The sequence below is a fragment of the Neoarius graeffei genome, chromosome 3 (assembly GCF_027579695.1).
Source record: "Neoarius graeffei isolate fNeoGra1 chromosome 3, fNeoGra1.pri, whole genome shotgun sequence".
In the NCBI taxonomy this organism is placed as follows: Eukaryota; Metazoa; Chordata; class Actinopteri; order Siluriformes; family Ariidae; genus Neoarius; species Neoarius graeffei.
In genome coordinates this window covers 52,661,891-52,676,934 of record NC_083571.1, presented here as the reverse complement: position 1 = coordinate 52,676,934, position 15,044 = coordinate 52,661,891, and positions in this window count along the sequence as shown.

Here is a 15,044-nt window from a genome sequence, read left to right as displayed (position 1 = left end):
ATAGCTTGTAGAACTGGATAACATTAGACAGTTCAAAGATGGGTTCAGGGCAAATGAAAAGTAAGGGTCCGGGTATTTTGGAGAGAGAGCTTCTCGGTAGGCTGAGGTGGCCAAAAGGTTTTGAACACCTGACCAATGACTCCCGAATGAGCTTGTTTTTGGATTTACTGTCCTTTTACCGTTATAACAACCTGCACTCTTACTTCGAGGAAGGCTGTCAACGAGATTTTGGAGTGTGGCTGTACGGATTTGCTGATTCAGCCACAAGTAAAAGTGATGATGGGTGAGAAGACTTGGGGTGCAGTTGGCTTTCCAGTTCATTTAATCTCATCTCATCTCAGTTTATCTTAGGGAAGCCATGGCCTAATGGTTAGAGAAGCAGCTCTGGGACATAAACATCACCGGTTCAATTCCCTGAACCAGCAAGAATGGCTGAAGTGCCCTTGAACAAGGCACCTAACCTCCAACTGCTCCCCAGGCTGCTCTGGGTATGTTGTACGTTGCTCTGGATAAGAGCGTCTCTGCTAAATGTCATTAATGTAATCTCTGAGGTGTTCGGTGAGCTTGAGGTCAGGGCTCTGTGCAGAACACTCGAGTTCTTCCAAAACACGTCTTCCTGGACCTCACTGCACAGGGACATTGTCCTGCTGGAACAAGTTTGAACCTCTGATGGCCTTTTTTGACCAGCATGTTCTAATTGATGCACCAAATTTTGAACCATTCAGAGCCATTTTGAACAAAAAAATAAATTGGTTTGGTTCCAAACCAAGCTGGAATCAGAATATAGTGTTTTTTTCCAGTGTGAACCGTGACATCAGTGGGCATGTCATTCATTTGGGGGGGGGCCATCTTCAGAAAAAAAAAAAAAAATGGACTAAAACCAAATATCTGCAATGACAGAACAAAAGTTTGCAGGTAATCAATGTACATCACCATCTTGCTACGACATTACATTACAGGCGTTCAGTAGATGCTCTTATCCAGAGCAACATACAAGTAGTGCAAAAGTCGTGCGACTACTGTTTTATAATTGTACAATATTATTGTACAACCCCGATTCCAAAAAAGTTGGGACAAAGTACAAATTGTAAATAAAAACGGAATGCAATAATTTACAAATCTCAAAAACTGATATTGTATTCACAATAGAACATAGACAACATATCAAATGTCGAAAGTGAGACATTTTGAAATTTCATGCCAAATATTGGCTCATTTGAAATTTCATGACAGCAACACATCTCAAAAAAGTTGGGACAGGGGCAATAAGAGGCTGGAAAAGTTAAAGGTACAAAAAAGGAACAGCTGGAGGACCAAATTGCAACTCATTAGGCCAATTGGCAATAGGTCATTAACATGACTGGGTATAAAAAGAGCATCTTGGAGTGGCAGCGGCTCTCAGAAGTAAAGATGGGAAGAGGATCACCAATCCCCCTAATTCTGCACCGACAAATAGTGGAGCAATATCAGAAAGGAGTTCGACAGTGTAAAATTGCAAAGAGTTTGAACATATCATAATCTACAGTGCATAATATCATCAAAAGATTCAGAGAATCTGGAAGAATCTTTGTGCGTAAGGGTCAAGGCCAGAAAACCATACTGGGTGCCCGTGATCTTCGGGCCCTTAGACAGCACTGCATCACATACAGGCATGCTTCTGTATTGGAAATCACAAAATGGGCTCAGGAATATTTCCAGAGAACATTATCTGTGAACACAATTCACCGTGCCATCCGCTGTTGCCAGCTAAAACTCTATAGTTCAAAGAAGAAGCCGTATCTAAACACGATCCAGAAGCACAGACGTCTTCTCTGGGCCAAGGCTCATTTAAAATGGACTGTGGCGAAGTGGAAAACTGTTCTGTGGTCAGACGAATCAAAATTTGAAGTTCTTTATGGAAATCAGGGACGCCGTGTCATTCGGACTAAAGAGGAGAAGGACGACCCAAGTTGTTATCAGCGCTCAGTTCAGAAGCCTGCATCTCTGATGGTATGGGGTTGCATTAGTGCGTGTGGCATGGGCAGCTTACACATCTGGAAAGACACCATCAATGCTGAAAGGTATATCCAGGTTCTAGAGCAACATATGCTCCCATCCCGACGACGTCTCTTTCAGGGAAGACCTTGCATTTTCCAACATGACAATGCCAAACCACATACTGCATCAATTACAGCATCATGGCTGCGTAGAAGAAGGGTCCGGGTACTGAACATTTGGCGCATCATAAAACGAAAGATACGACAAAAAAGACCTAAGACAGTTGAGCAACTAGAATCCTACATTAGACAAGAATGGGTTAACATTCCTATCCCTAAACTTGAGCAACTTGTCTCCTCAGTCCCCAGACGTTTACAGACTGTTGTAAAGAGAAAAGGGGATGTCTCACAGTGGGAAACATGGCCTTGTCCCAACTTTTTTGTGATGTGGTGTTGTCATGAAATTTAAAATCACCTAATTTTTATCTTTAAATGATACATTTTCTCAGTTTAAACATTTGATATGTCATCTATGTTCTATTCTGAATAAAATATGGAATTTTGAAACTTCCACATCATTGCATTCCGTTTTTATTTACAATTTGTACTTTGTCCCAACTTTTTTGGAATCGGGGTTGTATTTTTAGGAGTACACAGACTTGTCACTGGGGTAGTACCTTCCAGGCTTGTAGTACTTGAGTCCAGGACTCGGACTTGAGTTCGACTTGTGCCCTAATTTTAAGGACTCGTTACTCGACTTGAACATTAACTGCATTAGGACTCGGAAAATGGAGACGAGGACTCTGATTTTTTTTTTTTCTTTTTTTTGGTAACGGCATCATAATTTGGCATAAGATATTTATATTTACATTAATTTTGTACTAATTTTGTGTAAGAGTGTCACACCTGTGCACCTTGGTGCATGCATCAGACTCGCGGGTGCGCTCCGGACAGCGCACATACCAAGCGGACTCTTGCACACGCCGTAACTGACTCTCACCTGCACAGGATTAAGGCGCAAACAGTGCACCTATATAAAACCTGAAAACGCACTTACTTTGCGACGTATTGAGTTGTGTTGCTGACACATTACTGAGCCTTATTTCCTTGTTTGGTTTCCTGATCCCCGATTTCCTGTTTCTCATCTTTGATTCTGCCGAGTCTACGATACCCTGTTTGTGCCTCGCTCAACGTGTTTTACGGTTTTGCCTGCCATTCTGGATTGTTTACCTGTCCTCGCTTGTATTAATAAACACACCACCTGCACTTGCATCCGTCTCCCAACCATCTCTGACAGAATACTTCACACTCCCTGACAAAGAGGATGCACATTCACCTGTTCATACGTCATGTTCAGGAACAAACTAATGTTCATGGGGCTAAAACAGCCACTGTCAAATGGTGCGGTTGGAGTGTTGGACTCGACTCAAATTTTTTTTTTTAATGACTTGGACTTGAACGCTGGGGACTCAAGACTGGACTCGGACTCGACGTTTAGTGACTCGACTACAGTACTGGTACCCTCTAAGGTATTTATCTGTACCCTTTATATACCGCTTAGGACTATATATGTACCTTTTTGGTCCTAAAAAGATACACGTAGTTATCTTGAGGTCCAATAATGAGCCTTCAGGGGGTACATTAGTTTAAATTGTACCTTGGGGTACAAAAATGGACTCCTACTGTAACTCTATTTCTGACAGCATTGATTACAATGGTTCTTTTTAAAACTAGTGAAAATGTAGGCTGGTTCACTAGCTGGCACCAAGGTTCAAAGAACCCTGAATGGAATCATTCAAGAACCCATTTCCTGTTGGTTGAAAAGGGGCATTATAACCTTTTTCCACCAACCTGGTGCCTAATTTAGTACCAGTTCCATGTATTTTGATGGAGAAAGAGTGGTGCCGGTATCAAAAAGCGCATTAGCACGGCACCACAAGTTTACTGGTCCCAATGTTGGAAACACTGACGTCAGTGGCTATGGGAGAGGCTACCACAAGATATTCATTTTGGTAAAACATGAGCAACCTTCTAATGCAAGATGCAATGACTTTTTTTTTTTTAAGTAAATTTATTTATTACAAACAACCAAAGCAGATGCATTCTGTCTGCCATGATTTTCTCCAGCAAATGTTACCCCGGTAACATTTTAATTGTGGAGGACGGCCCCATGAGGACAGTTGAAATTCACACTTGGAAGACGCTCTGGACTCTTACAGTAATGCTTTTATGGCTGAGGACTACAGTTGACTTGCTAACTTTAGGACTGCAGTTGTCATGAACAGTTTTGCACTCAAGTTTCCATCAATGAAGAGTTTATAACATCAACGAAACTGTCTTCATGTTAAAACTGTTAATGTTATAGTCATGCTGTCTGTTGTTGCCCAAATGAGGATGGGTTCCCTTTTGAGTCTGGTTCCTCTTGAGGTTTCTTCATGTCGTCTGAGGGAGTTTTTCCTTGCCACCGTCACCACAGGGTTGCTCACTGGGGATAGATTAGGGATAAAATTAGCTCATGTTTTAAGTCGTTCAAATTCTGTAAAGCTGCTTTGCAACAATGTTTATTGTTAAAAGCGCTATACAAATAGACTTGACTTGATTTAATTGGGTCAGATACAATATTTTGAACGATGACATAACCCCGACATCTGCTCAGTTCTCAAACCTGTCAAAATGGGGATAGTTCTCAAAAGGCACCAAGGCAGAACTGTCTCTGCACAATCATCGTCACCATGACTGTTCTGGTGTAAAAGAGCTCTTGGTTCTAGTGAAGGGGAATTGGAATGCTCTAACTAACCTACAAAGACACTGTGACCAGTGGTGTCGTTAGGCCCCATCACTCGGGGCTATCTTCTTTAGTGTTCTGCCTAATGCCAGGTCCAGCTCTGATGTCCATCGGAGTTTCTAGGGAACATTACAGTGGTGGTTTCCCGTTGCCTTCTACTAGATTATTATAAAGGTTTTCTCCTCTCAACCATTTACACACACATTCACACATCTGGACAATTTAGAGTAGCCAGTTAGGCTACATCCACACGACAACGGCAACGAGATTTTTTTTTTTAAATGTCGCGTCAACATGGGCAACTGATCAGTAAAATTTCAGGTACATATGGCAACGCTTGCTGAAAATGATGCAATACACATGCCACACCTCTAGGTGCGCTGTAAGACGGTCCCGTCGGAGACACCAGAACAATAGAAGAAGGGGTTTACGCATCCGCATAAACCCCTTCTTCTGTAGCATCAGCCACATAGTTTTGATTATTAATCAGTAGTGTAAAATAGTATCTATTGTCGAAGACACTTTTTTTATATTTCATATTAAAACGTCTATGTAAATTAATACATAGAAAGCCTGGCCAGGCGCTGAACGTTCTTCTGCTTTCACTTTAAGAGAAATTCAGGGCGAGCATGAGCCTAGCTTCTTCCGTGTCACTCACCCTGTCACTGTCACACGCACACACCTTCGTGCTCGTTTTTTGAATGGAGACGCGAAAAGAGGAATGAATGGGGATAGATGGAAGCCGGAACGCCAACATTCTGATATCCTCCAGAATTCTTTAATGGTCCTGAATAAATTGAATGCTACACGTTGATGGATTACTTTGTTCTTCTACGCCCTTTTTGAGGAATGTATTGTCGGACTTAAACCAACATCTGAAGAGGTGAGATCGCTCCTTTTTTTCCTTTTTTTTTCCTTTTTATTTGTTGACAACTCGCATCGAGTTCGTTACACTTCTACCCGGCGTGAAGCACTCACAGTCACATGGTTGTGACGTCATCGTAAACAAATCCGTTCTACTCATCCAGACTACTTCGCAACGGCGCCATTGCCAGATTTTTCCACTCTGGAACCCGTTCTCAAAAGATTTCGTTTTGGGGCACCCAAAACGCCGGTGCCGTGTGGACGCCAGGCCGAAACGATAAACAATTTTATCAGATTCACCTGAATCCGTTGCCGTGTGGACAGGGCCTTAACCTAACCTGCATGTCTTTGGACTGTGGGGGAAACGGGAGCACCCGGAAGAAACCCACGGGGAAAACATGCAAACTCCACACGGAAAGGCCTGCCGTTGGCCGCTGAGCACGAACCCAGAAGCTTCTTGCTGTGAGGCGGCAGGGCTAACCACTACATCACCGTGCACTCCGGCTATAGCCCCGGGTATTTTCGCCCTCAAAAAAAGTAAGAGATTAATAGAAAACAACTGACTGAAACAGATCAGAACTTAACTTGTAGCATCCAACGACAGAGGGGGGAACACAGAGAAAGCGGGGTGGAAACGACATAATTGAGTACTGCACAGTGCACATTCAAAATTTTGTTTACAGCCAACAGAAGAACTGGTTGTAAGATGACTTTAAAAAAAAAATCCACTATTGTTGGATTTTCCAAGATGAAAACAGATGGTAAGTCATCGACCATGGGTGTATATATAGGACGCATCAACAGTGTAACCTATCGAATTATGATGATGCGCAAAAACGCTCCATGTAGCCTGGTTGTGTTGAATTTACAGTGTAGGGTCTGTATGACTAGTGTTCTAAGCCAGTTCAAAAGTTCGAGTGGTTTAATGAATATCTACAGTGGTGGTCTATTTGCCCCAACTAAGTTTATTTAACAGGTCAACAATTTGTGTTTATGTAGACACCGATAGTTGTCCTGACATAATTTAATCTTATGTTTTAATGCTACATGTAGCCTACACAGAACCAGCCCATAGCCGGCCTTTGGCATATTAGTCACATATAGGGATAAAATAGGTTTTTTGTTTTGCCATGCAATATTAATGTCAACATAAATTTGTGTTGTCCCGACACCACAAATGAAGAGCTGCAGTCAACTGAGCCTGGATGCACTTGAGAAAATGGTATGTGTGCGTGTGTGAGAGAAGAAAGAAAGAAAGCACAACTTTATTCATCACACACTTGTGAAATTTCCTCTCTGCATTTAACCCATCTGAAGCAGTGAACACGCACACACCCAGAGCAGTGGGCAGCCATGCTAACGGCACCCGCGAAGCAGTCAGGAGTTAGGTGCCTCGCTCAAGGGCACCTCAGCCCAAGGCCGTCCTATATTAACCTAACCGCATGTCTTTGGACTGTGGCGGAAACCGGAGCACCCGGAGGAAACCCACGGGGAGAACATGAAACCTGGAAGACATATTTATATGATCATAGTCTTGTGAGATGGGATGTCGTCATGGGATTTTGAAAGTTGTAATACAGGGCCGGATCCAGGAAAATTAGAAGGGGGGGTCCGGAGGCCGCCAGAGGCCCCTGGAAGCTCTGCAGTTTTTAAATGCCTGGAGGTGCATTTTGAGCTGTTAGAGACATGTTATAAATGAAATCTCTTAAAGCTAGACAACCTTTCGATTTCATAAAATCGGTGAAATGTAGTTCCCTCTGAAATTTGGCCATTGTGATACATGTTTATTTCTGTAATATCTAAAAAAAAAAATCATTCTGTGGCTGGGAAGTTATTTAATTTGGGGAGATTCCCGAGCAAATAATGCGCATGAAATCGCTTGCTTCAGGCAGTCAAGCAGACAGAGGAAGTCTGTGTGCGCATGCACATAGTTTACCTTCTTCTTTTGGGTTTTACAGCAGCTGGCATCCAGTGTTGCATTACTGCCATCTACAGGTTAACCTTGACTGTGCACTGACGGTTACATCATTCTGTCATGAAACGAACAGCTGATCACACCGAGGTGCTCGCTGACCACCGATATTTATTAGTTTGGTCCTGCGTTTCCTTTCCTTCGCAACATATCGTCTTTTCTTCTCGCTTTCCGTTACTGTAGTCGGTCTTTCAGGTTTCATTCGCACGCTCACGTCCTCCATTTTCCTCTCCTGTTTCAAATTTGTATCCCACAATGCCTTGCGCGAACGGGGAAAGCCCACCACGTGATGCATGACGTAGTATCTTGAATTGGGTCATGGTGAAGCAGGAAAAAATAGCAGAGAATTTAGGGCCACGTGGGCCTAAATTCATTAATTGTTCTATTTAAAAAAAAAAACTACTAAAATTGGAAGTCTGTGATTCGAATTCAGTGGCTTTTGGTCCACTAAACAAAAATAATTGGGTGTCAGGGAAAATTCGTTTTATGACCTACACTTGAAAAATCTGAAAGGCCGTCTGCCTTTAAAGAAAATTGCCATGTCAAAAATGTGTTTAAAAAGTAGGAACTTTCAAAACCATTTTATTAGTCACTGAAAACGATATTGTTAGAGTTGCAGGTATACGTGTAGAACACAATTACAACTGATATATGGTAATATTTATGAAGGTTGCATTATCATTTACCACATGACACTACAGTGTAGCACACTGACCACAAAACACATATCAATAAATTATTACTATTTTAGCAACTGCAATCTGAGCTCCTGCTCAGGACATTCAATGTACATATACACTACCGTTCAAAAGTTTGGGGTCACTTTGAAATGTCCTTATTTTTGAAAGAAAAGCACTGTTCTTTTCAATGAAGATCACTTTAAACTAATCAGAAATCCACTCTATACATTGCTAATGTGGTAAATGACTATTCCAGCTGCAAATGTGTGGTTTTTGGTGCAATATCTCCATAGGTGTATAGAGGCCCATTTCCAGCAACTCTCACTCCAGTGTTCTAATGGTACAATGTGTTTGCTCATTGCCTCAGAAGGCTAATGGATGATTAGAAAACCCTTGTACAATCATGTTAGCACAGCTGAAAACAGTTGAGCTCTTTAGAGAAGCTATAAAACTGACCTTCCTTTGAGCAGATTGAGTTTCTGGAGCATCACATTTGTGGGGTCGATTAAATGCTCAAAATGGCCAGAAAAAGGTCTTGACTATATTTCCTATTCATTTTACAACTTATGGTGGTAAATAAAAGTGTGACTTTTCATGGAAAACACAAAATTGTCTGGGTGACCCCAAACTTTTGAACGGTAGTGTAAGACAGTGAATATACCCAGGGAAACTGAGGTAAGTGGCCACTTAAGACAGAGAGAACTATAAACAACGACTACAAGAGTTGCATGTCTCTAATATAAAGTCAGTAACTGCAATCTGAGCTCCTGAGTCTAACAGACTGAGATAACTATACAATAATTGTGTGAGTTGCATGTGAACAAGTTTGTTAAGTCTTAGGCTACATCCACACGACAACGGCAACGAGCTTTTATTTAAAAAAATATTGCGTCTACATGGGCAACGGATCAGTAAAATATCAGGTACATATGGCAACGCAAGGCTTGCTGAAAACGATACAATACACATGCCACACCTCTACGTGCACTGTAAGGCTACGTTTACATTACGTCGAATCAGCGGATCATCAGATTAACGTTCTTAAAACGATTCACGTTTACACTAAAACCGTTAGCCGTGCACACAGCAACGCCAATACGCGGATACGCTCGGCTCCGCAGGCATCCTGCGCTCCAAATCACTCCGTCCTGAACAGTGAGTGCCCTCTGGAGGGTGCGCACTCCGGCCCTGCGCAGCTCACAGAGCGCGCGAGTGAAGTGCACAAGCCACGATTCGGGACTGAGCCGCTGTGTGTGAGATCCCAGCGCATATCACTTACTACTTGCAAGTGGAAGGATGGCAAGCCTAAAGACAATCATAACTACACAATGGGCAGTATTTGCATCAGTATTTGCAGTATTTTCATACTTTTATACTCTTTAATGAAAGGTGATACAAGGTGGACGTCCGCGCCGTTTTTCAGCAGTCGCGTCACATGACCAACGCCAGCGAATCAGGAAGGTGGATGTCACAGTGACGTTGTCCAATGAGACGCCAGCTAGAGCTCAGCACAGCGTATCCGCGTATTTTGAATGTTTACACAGCACCGGAGCTGACGTGATCTGGATTGAATACGTGGACGCTGGCGGATTCCCGTTTCCAGGCGGTTTAATGTAAACGGACAGTGCATCTGCGAAGAAAACGAGACAGATACGGTCTAGTGTAAACGTAGCCTAAGACGGTCCCATCGGAGACACCAGAACAATAGGAGAAGTAGGACGCATGCGCATAAACCCCTTCCTCTACCCGGCGTGAAGCACACTCAGGAACAAACACACAACAACAAGAAGATGGCTGCGACTACGCGAGGAAATCATGCCTTCTGTGTGTACAAATTAGTTTTGTTAGTGTGCATAGTTTTCTCATCTCATTATCTCTATCCGCTTTATCCTTCTACAGGGTCGCAGGCAAGCTGGAGCCTATCCCAGCTGACTACGGGCGAAAGGCGGGGTACACCCTGGACAAGTCGCCAGGTCATTACAGGGCTGACACATAGACACAGACAACCATTCACACTCACATTCACACCTACGCTCAATTTAGAGTCACCAGTTAACCTAACCTGCATGTCTTTGGACTGTGGGGGAAACCGGAGCACCCGGAGGAAACCCACGCGGACACGGGGAGAACATGCAAACTCCACACAGAAAGGCCCTCGCCGGCCCCGGGGCTCGAACCCAGGACCTTCTTGCTGTGAGGCGACAGCGCTAACCACTACACCACCCTGTGCATAGTTTTATATAACTTAATTTTCTTATTGTGTGAACATTTTGAAAAGCATTTTTATATAATTTATATAACTTTTTATATTGTGGGTGAACATTTTGAAAAGCAGTCTTATCCAATAAAAAAAGAAATTCAAGAAATGGTTCAGTTACTTGTTTATTTAAAAGAAAAGCTGTATACAAACGTGAATGCAATGCAGTGGTTCATACAAAACAGCGAGAGTGCTGCTTGTTCTAGTCATGTGGTTGTGACGTCATCGTAAACAAATCCGTTCTACTCATCCAGACGACTTCGCAACGGCGCCGTTGCCAGATTTTTCCACTCTGGAACCCGTTCTCAAAAAAAATCGTTTTGGGGCACCCAAAACGCCGGTGCCGTGTGGACGCCAGGCCAAAACGATAAACAATTTTATCAGATTCACCTGAATCCATTGCCGTGTGGACAGCCTCTTAGTTCCCAAGACTCGGGGGATTTCAAGCAGATTTTCTTCAGAGCCATTGCAAAAATCAACATCTCTCACAGACCTATCCAGCTGCTGTCGTAAAAATCAAAGTGAGGCTCACTCCCCAAAACGGCACGTGTCCCATGTACATACACAGGGTATAGTGAGTACAGGGATACACTATTAATGAGTACGAGCAGTAGCCGGACAGCTGACACCTGTGTGTACACAGTGAGCCTGCTGCAGCATCTTATCATTTTGGCTTGTGCATATGCGTGTTAATGATACCATAAACATAAAAGGACGTCGCACACCCTTTACAGTGCAGTCCGGGAATACAGTATGTTATGTCGATGCACGAAGTTCCCACACCCTGTTAAAATCCAACAGGACTCGCCCAGCTTGCTTTTCACTGCATTTGTGTCACGAGCGAAAAAAACTGAAGCTAGGACCTACTATTAAATATACATTTATACCATAAACTCTTCAGCTCAATCCCACAGAACAACTTATTTTGTTTATTTTTTTAACCTTAATAATGTAGCTGAGAATTTGTCTTTGTGGTTCTAAAAGAGAGATATGTGAGAGAGAAATTATGTATTTTTATTCAACTGATAATAAATTTTACTTGAGCGGCGGCTATAATTATCGACACCTTCACAATCTTTCGGCCATTGCAAAAGTAGAAAAGACTTTCAGGACGTAAATTGTGCAGGAATATAATTACTCAAACTTTCACTTGGAAAAAAAAGGATTCCTGATTACTTAGCGTATCAGATCACACGACACTGTTCCACAATTATTGACACCTTTGTCCACAGTTATCGACACCATTCCACAATTAGTGACATCCAGATGATTATTTATATATTAAAAATAATCTGTATGTGGTATTAACAGAACATAGTTTTTTATTTAAAATCTGTTTTACATAGACTTATATTTAGTACAAAATATATTTTCTATAAATATATCGATGTCGGGCAGCACGGTGGTGTAGTGGTTAGCGCTGTCACCTCACAGCAAGAAGGTCCTGGGTTCGAGCCCCATGGCCGGCGAGGGCCTTTCTGTGTGGAGTTTGCATGTTCTCCCCGTGTCCGCGTGGGTTTCCTCCGGGTGCTCCGGTTTCCCCCACAGTCCAAAGACATGCAGGTTAGGTTAACTGGTGACTCTAAATTGAGCGTAGGTGTGAATGTGAGTGTGAATGGTTGTCTGTGTCTATGTGTCAGCCCTGTGATGACCTGGCGACTTGTCCAGGGTGTACCCTGCCTTTCGCCCGTAGTCAGCTGGGATAGGCTCCAGCTTGCCTGCGACCCTGTAGAACAGGATAAAGCGGCTAGAGATAATGAGATGAGACGTCAAGTTTTTGAACTATAGGATCCCCGTTTTCTTAAAAAATATGAAAAATACTGTACTTAACAGATATGTGCTTGTTTTATAAAAATGTACAAATATTGACATACAGTGAAATATGAAAGAAACAGGCATGACTGCAATGTTTATTTAACACTATGTTTTTACAAAGGATATGGCTACTGTAATTATAATTGTGTGCAAGAAGAAGAAACCTTTATTCGTCACATGCACACTTCAAGCACAGTGAAATTCATCCTCTGCATTTAACCCATCTGAAGCAGTGAACACACGCGCGCACACACCCAGAGCAGTGGGCAGCCACACTACAGCACCCGGGGAACAGTCAGGGCTCAGGTACCTTGCTCAAGGGCACCTCAGCCCAAGGCCGCCCCACGTTAACCTAACTGCATGTCTTTGGATTGTGGGGGAAACTGGAGCACCCGGAGGAAACCCACGCAGACACGGGGAGAACATGCAAACTCCACACAGAAAGGCCCTCGCCGGCCACGGGGCTCGAACCCAGAACCTTCTTGCTGTGAGGCGACTGTGCTAACCACTACACCACCGTGCCTCCTGTGCAAGTAGTTAAGGTAAAAAATTTACGTTTATAGCTCTTTCTGGAGTGTTCAACTTGAGGACTATCGCGTTTGATGCTCCAACAATAGTCAGCCATCATATGTACATCCCATCTACCCTGATAACGTTCTTCCATAACCTTCAAATAGTCTTACTACAGTGGAATTTTGATTATCTGGAGGGTAAGCTGTGGAGAAAAAACTTGATGTGCTAGAAAAAAAACTGACTGCAATTTTGGAATCAGCATGCCAATTTTAGTTTTAATCAGCATAAAAATCGAACTCAACAGAAAAATTTTTAAAAATTGTTCCCCAGTGTAATCAGCATAAATTGAAATTAGTGTATGTGTGTGATTACATATGAATCAAAATACAATCATCATAAACCAAATTATTGTTTATATGATGACATCAAGGCATGTATGCATGGTTACATTTAGGATATAAAATGACCACACTACTTCAACAATGTTATACAAAGATCGATCCATAACAGTTATAAATGTCACTTAATTCCACAGGGTGTCGATAATGGTGGACACCAGTGAAAGTGATCTCTATTATCGGCACCTCACGTGACTTCTCAAACGCGCGTTTAGATACAAAATGGCGACTGTCAAATGAAAGAGTAAGAAAGAAAGTAGGTTTTGACAAGGAGATCATGAAATATCGGTGAATTTGATCAGTAAAAACATGTCCATGACCTTTCCACCATGCTTACCTGCGATGATAACGTCCGGGTTTTCCTCAAATTGCTGATCGTACGAAACAAAATCCCATCCAAGGTAACGAGCTGTGTCATCAGATAAGATCAAAGGGTGAGGCGGGTCTTCCGGTTGATTAATTAACCAATAATAACTGTTGTAACTGAAACTCACCTTTTGTAAAATTGTTTTTTATTGGTAAATCTGAAAAGGTGTTTATAATTATGGACCGTCGATAATTGTAGCTGTTGCTCTAGTGATATTTAATAGTCGATTGACACATGCGTCAGTTTCCTGAGACATTATGGGTGTTGATGATAATCATAAGGAGACATAAACTGAAGTGAAGTACATAAATTTAAAAAGAACAGTGAAAAAATCAGTAATAAAGATGGCATAACCTTTGAATGTGTGTGGGTGATAATATTATCTTGTAAAGTTAGCTATAACCTCACCAACCTATCTATGCCAATCCAGAGGTGGACAAAGTACCCAACTTCATTATTTTAGTCAAAGTACAGATCCCACTGGTCAAATGTTACTCCGCTACAAGTTAAAATTGTACAGTCAAATTTTTACTAAAGTTAAAGTACTGAAGTACTTCCTTTTAAAAATACTTAAGTATTAAAAATACATTTTCTGTCAACGCATCGTTATATTATTGCCACAACGCTTACAAAGCCTAATGCCTCTGAAGCAACCTACTGGATTTACTGACCAGCTTGTCGAACCTGTAGAATAAACACCTGGTAGAATGTTACAAAATGAAACACAACTGAACTGAAAAAGTACTATTGTCTTTTTTTTTTTTTTTTAATTGTAACACTCCTCTCCACTCCCACAAAGCAGCATGGTAGGGTTCTGACCCAGCTCTGGCAGTGTGTGCACACATGCATGTGTATGTTAATCAGGAAGACAGTGGAGTAGCTGTAAATGCAGCTTGCTCAGAAAATAAAAAGGACAATCCAGCCTGATTAAACCCAGGTCCACACCTCGAGCTTAATAACTACCCAACAGCAACACTGCTTTAAGCAAGACAAAAAAAAGCAAGACCATCATCTGATGTCAAAAACAAAAAAATTCCAGCAATTTGTTGTGACTGACTAGTACAATACTGTCCATCTCACAGGTCTCACATGCACGCGCATGTATTCATGCACATATGAATCTGGCTGTGGAATCATGATGGTTTAATGTTAATCTAGCTAGTCAGTGAAGCTCCACCTGCCATGCTGGCAAACTCTTTTCAAACTCAAAATCATATTGGGTAGCTAACGTTACTAGAAAAGAAAGATTTCTACATTTTTTTTAATTTGGCAAGATTATGCTAAAACATTTCTGAAAGCACTTCAGATAAGTTAACGTTATTCATGTTAGCGTAACTATGTTTTTACATGCTAACTAACAGTGTCCGAGTTAATGTTAACATTAGCCAGGGACAAGGCTACAGCAACTTGGCGGGTA